This window comes from Dermochelys coriacea, chromosome 16 (assembly GCF_009764565.3).
Source record: "Dermochelys coriacea isolate rDerCor1 chromosome 16, rDerCor1.pri.v4, whole genome shotgun sequence".
NCBI lineage: Eukaryota > Metazoa > Chordata > Testudines > Dermochelyidae > Dermochelys > Dermochelys coriacea.
Genome location: NC_050083.1, coordinates 25,138,025 through 25,143,289, shown reverse-complemented (window position 1 = coordinate 25,143,289; position 5,265 = coordinate 25,138,025).

Below are 5,265 nucleotides of genomic sequence, written 5' to 3'. Positions count from 1 at the left end.
CATGCACAGTCCTTGTCTCATTTGATTGGCTGAGTCGCCTTAAGTGGTTTATAATTAAATCACTTGCATAGTCTTTAATGGGGTTTGGAGGCAAGTCCCAATGGGTTTTCTCTGCCTTAGGTATACACCAGAGACTCCTTTGCAAAATATGCTGCAAAACCACAGAAATGTGTAATTGCTTCCCCTCCCACCCACATCTTCTGGGTCCCCTTGTTACCTTTCCAGGCTTGTATGTTCAGGCTCGGAGGAAGTAAAGGAATAATTAAGGCAAAAATGCAAAGCTGCTTCTGCTGGAAAAATCTAACCATTCATCCTCGGAGAAACGAAGCTGTATATTTTTGTAAGAATAAGAGTAAGTGATGCTGAGAGTGGTGGAAAGCCTCTTCACATAACTCTGTACTCAGGGGCAAGTGCTTTTAGCCTCCCGTGCACCTGTGGAATGCAAAGCCCCTGCCGTTCTTCACAGAATGCCAGGAAGGGGGTCCACGGTGGCCCCAATGATGCTGAAAAATCACAAGAAGTTCCTCATTTTTCAAGCGCAAAGTGAGTGATAATTGTTTGAGAATTCAGTCCTCTGTGTGGAAGCAGAACGCTGTCCCAGCTCCATGTTCCAATGGGTCTGAAAAGGATTTCCTGCAGTATGGCTCATTCAACTCATTTTTCATAAGTCACTTTTCAACAACACCATCCAAAAGCCATTAGTTTCATTGTATGTATCATGCAGGGTTATTTAGTAGGTCAGAAGGAGAATTTAAATAGACAGGTGCTTTAAATTACAAGATGGTAGAAGCGGTTAATAAAAAATATTAGAAAACATTAGTAACCTCATTTCAGGCTTGAAGTGGGTGCTGTAAATGATGAGCGAATAGCTTGGAGACATACAGGAATCTATCAGAAGTGCTGGTTCAAAGTGGGAAAGCAAGTTATTCCCCAGAGACCAAAGCGTGCTGCACACTTCCAAGACATCATGCACCTTTAAAGCCATTTATTTTCCTCTCCAAGTATTTCCAGTATCTTCAGACAATCAATGATATGATACAAATGTCCTGGCTGTGCAACCTGAAGAGAAAAGTAATACTCAGATTTCTGGTGATGAAAGTAAAGACTGCGAGATGCCCACAGCACCTGCCTGCCAGCTACTCTGCTGCATGTGGCATGGCTTTTGAGCCACCTTTGCACTTCGGTATCCTGGGACCCTGCAGTCAGGCCCTAGGAAGCAGAGAATAACCGGAGTGCAATGCACTCCAGCCACACCCACATCCACCCCTACACCAGGGACTGGGCGCAGGATAAGCATGGAGCCCTGACCTCAGCTCTGCACTGGCTAGGGAGACCACTTTGTAGAGCAGCTGCTCTCAGGGTGCTGCTTCCACCCATTTTAAGGCCTTTGGACACTGCCGAGTAACATAAAGGGGCCTTAAGGGGAGACTCAACCCCAGCCATGGGGCAAGGAAATGTCAAAGCACTGAAAACTGTTTTTGGGGTGGGGTAGAGGGTGGAGAGGGGGAATCTTCATATTTTTTAGAACTCTGTGAATTAACTTGGAACCTGCATCAGCCAAAGAATTCAGCCCCTTTCTTGCACCTGAGCCTTGACCTGTGTGCATTTCTCACAGACATTACCTAGATGCTGGCAAGGTACTTGAGCAGCTCAATAGAAGCTTAAGGGTCTCATTTGTCCCAACTGAATGTGGCTATGCCAGGTGTCAAGTGCTGATGTAGAGCAGCTGGGGGAAGCCATGTGCAGTGCATACAGCAACTGGTTTGGTTTGGTTCTACAAAACTCAGGAGCTAAGCTACATATTCTTGAGTACTTGTGGCACCTTAGAGACTAACAAATTTATTTGAGCATAAGCTTCCGTGAGCTACAGCCGATGAAGTGAGCTGTAGCTCACGAAAGCTTATGCTCAAATAAATTTCTTAGTCTCTAAGGTGCCACAAGTACTCCTTTTCTTTTTGCGAATACAGCCAAACGTGGCTGCTACTCTAAAACCTACCATATTCTTGAGTGCCATCTCTTCCCAGCTTCCCCATTAACTAACTAGTAGTTCCATATCTACAGAGAGAATATTAATGTGACACCAAGGGCACCAGAAAGAAAAGGTGAAATGGATAAATATCATGTGCCCAATTCCATCCCCATACTCACACTGAGCTGTATTTCACTAGGGAGACCTCACTGATTTCAGTAAGGCTACTCATGAAGCAAGGTACTGTACTATTCAATGTCAGGGCCCCAAGACTGAGTCATACAGGAATTATTTAACATGCAGAGCAAGAGAGGGACAAGGTTGAATTATTTTGCATGATAATTAGATTATTTTTAAATGTTTCTGTCCTTCAGAACAGTCTTTAGGAAAGAAAGCAGGCTTAGCTGGGGTCCTGTGTGTATAAATCCCTGCTGTATGATTACTTATAACTTAGTCAAGCACAAACCTCATGAGGACGGTCAATTTGGTCTGGACAAAGGTGCAGAGATCATGAGATTGTAGCTGAACCTAATTTGGCCAGGCTGGCAATGTGCCATGAACAGCGCCCCATGGATATTTCAGTATTTAGCAGTTTCTGACCAAATGCAGGATGTTCCTCTGTCTGTGAACCTCAGCCCGGGGGAGGAGGCTGAGGTGAGGAAGTTGTAGGAAAATGCAGTCCGGCTGGCTTGACACAGTCACACTCACAACAAACAGCCTGGCCAATTCCCCAGGAAAGACCAGAAGTGAGAGGCAGTCAGAGCACTCCGAGCTGCCACCATGCTGCTGTCTAAACGCGCTGAGAGTGGTCAGGCAGCGTTCCCCCAGCAGGGGGTGCCAGGCTGGCACAGCACCGAATCCAAAGGAGGGCTCTGTGGTGATGCAACTTTAGCAAATACTCTCGAACTTTAAAAAAAAAAAAAAAGATCCTGGTTTGCTTTTTAGAGATAGGTTTGGGTTGGGTTTTCTTTCATCCGCGCTAGTTTGCCCTGCCCTACGGCTTCTGAAGCTGCGCTTTGCTATGCCCTTCTTTTCAAAAGATTAGGTCACAACATACCAAAACGTGAAGCATCTTCAGAATGTTTGATTGAGTTCTGCACCCTGACCTGCCCAGGCTGTGTGTCTAAACCAGCTCAGGCCCTGTTAGGGTCCTAATCTGGGGCTGTGCACGGGAGGTTCACAGAAGTAGAAGGAGAATGTGAGTCTGAGTGCTTTGCACTAGGTTAGCATAACCCCCGTACCCCCCAGCTGTGGGCAAGTCCAGCTTCTCTTTCCTCTCTACTTTCCTCAGTATGTATAGTCTGTATGTTAGATCATGGCATTCTTTCTCGGTGTCCTTTGCAGCTTGTTTAGTTTGCAGATTCCCAGGGGACACAAGAGGATTGAACAAGTTGTGCCTAAACTCCAGGATATCTTAATGAACCACCTGCTGGAGCAGGAGACAGTGTTTTGGGCATGAGTTTGCTGTTGATGATTTACACGTGCATACTTTCTCTATACGAGTCTTCTGCGGCATGCATCTTCTTATGTCTAGCCAGAAGTTGTTGTCATTCCTTGTGATGCTTTTAATGAGCGTTTAAAGTGGATGTTTTCATGCAGCACATTTGTCAATGCTCTCACAACTGGACAACGAATGCATTTTGAATAAATATTACATAGTGTTAAAACAACAGCCAGTTTTCACATCAGAGACTAAAACGTTTGAGTCTGACACTGCTGGCCAAAGCCTGTGTTGCCCATGTGTAGGCTTTATGGGGGTGGTGGTAAGCATATTTTAAATCAGATCAAATAGCCCTTACTATATGGCAAGATGCAATGTGCTGCAATAGGATGAAAAGAAAATTGTCATGAAATTTAAGGACAATATTTTTTCCATTGTAAGCTTGTGTATAAAGTCAAATCTTGCTCATTTTCCCCTCCAGCCCCTTCAGTCTCCTTGCCTGAAGCTTCTTTCCCCCCTCCCTCCAAAGCACCACCTTCCCCTGGCCAGCGGCTCTCCCACACAGAGCAGGAGGTCACTTGTGGGGCTGCCCCTTCCCTTACACACTCAGGTTCCCATCTAGAGACTGGGAGGAGCTGACCATCAGGAAACTGGTGTACACTTGCTCTTGGGATGCTGGGGGCCGAAGGGGTGATGTGTGAATGCTAGACCTGCCATTGCTGCAAGACATTTACTCAAATGAAAGCTGATAGTTTTTGGTGTTCACATGACTTCAGGAGCTGGGGCCTCAAGAAAAAATATAAAATATCACAAGAACTGACAACACTGAATTTCGAAGCTTCAAAACCAGCAACATTGTCCAGAATTGGGATCTGCTCATTTTCTCCAGCTTTGCTTTTGGCCAAACGGGCTTTTGCCATCCCAAAGCAACATTTATTTATTTATTTAAATATACAAATGTGTAAAACAAATAGAAAGTTATCAACGCTCAAAGCTTTGGCATGGGCCAATAGAATCCCTTCCTGTAAGGCATGGCTCCAGGTGGATGAGAGATGGAGAGATGGAAGACGTGGCTGCACCACCATGCTTACAGGCCAGCACTATAGATATATTTATTACTAGCATATAAGATGTGGAGGCAGTTTAACCAGTGAACAGCTGTTCTATTTCACAGAGGCCAATTCACAGAGGGCTACTTTCAGGGCTATGGCCATCCTGTCATAGGTATGAAACGCCCCATGCCAGTTACAATGTATTTGTGGAAAACAACTGGTACACTACCTGTTGGAATGGTCTTGCTCCTCTCCAATAGATGCTTTAGTGATCTTTTTGTTTGCCATAGGAAAATGGAATCCAAAGGTGCACCCCCTAAACTTGTTCTCATGCTCTGAAGCAATGTAATTGTCTTGCATGTGAAATGCACCTTTCCCAATATCAATGCAGGGCTCTGGGTTTGAAATAAGATGATCTGCAAAGCTGGAACTGTACACCTCTTTTCTGACTATGATTGACTGCAAGTCACTTTTCCTTGGCGTTTGGGAAATGCAAGAGTGTGAGAACTTCATGAGGTTTTTATTAAATTTTGTGTGCAAGACTAAAACTCTAGAAGATTAGAAGTAGACGTAAAATACTGCTCTGAGCAGCATCTTGACGTGTTTCAAATTGAGCCTAAACTAACATTGGATCATACATGTGTTTTAAATGTTTTTGGCATTTCTTTTGCATGCTCACAATGTTTGTATTACTAAACCACAGCTTCCTTCTTGGGGGAAATAAAAAGAATCAGAAAGAATATCTAGTAAACACAATCAGAAAAGGTGAAACATATTTTACATATTGCTGGTATATATCACAC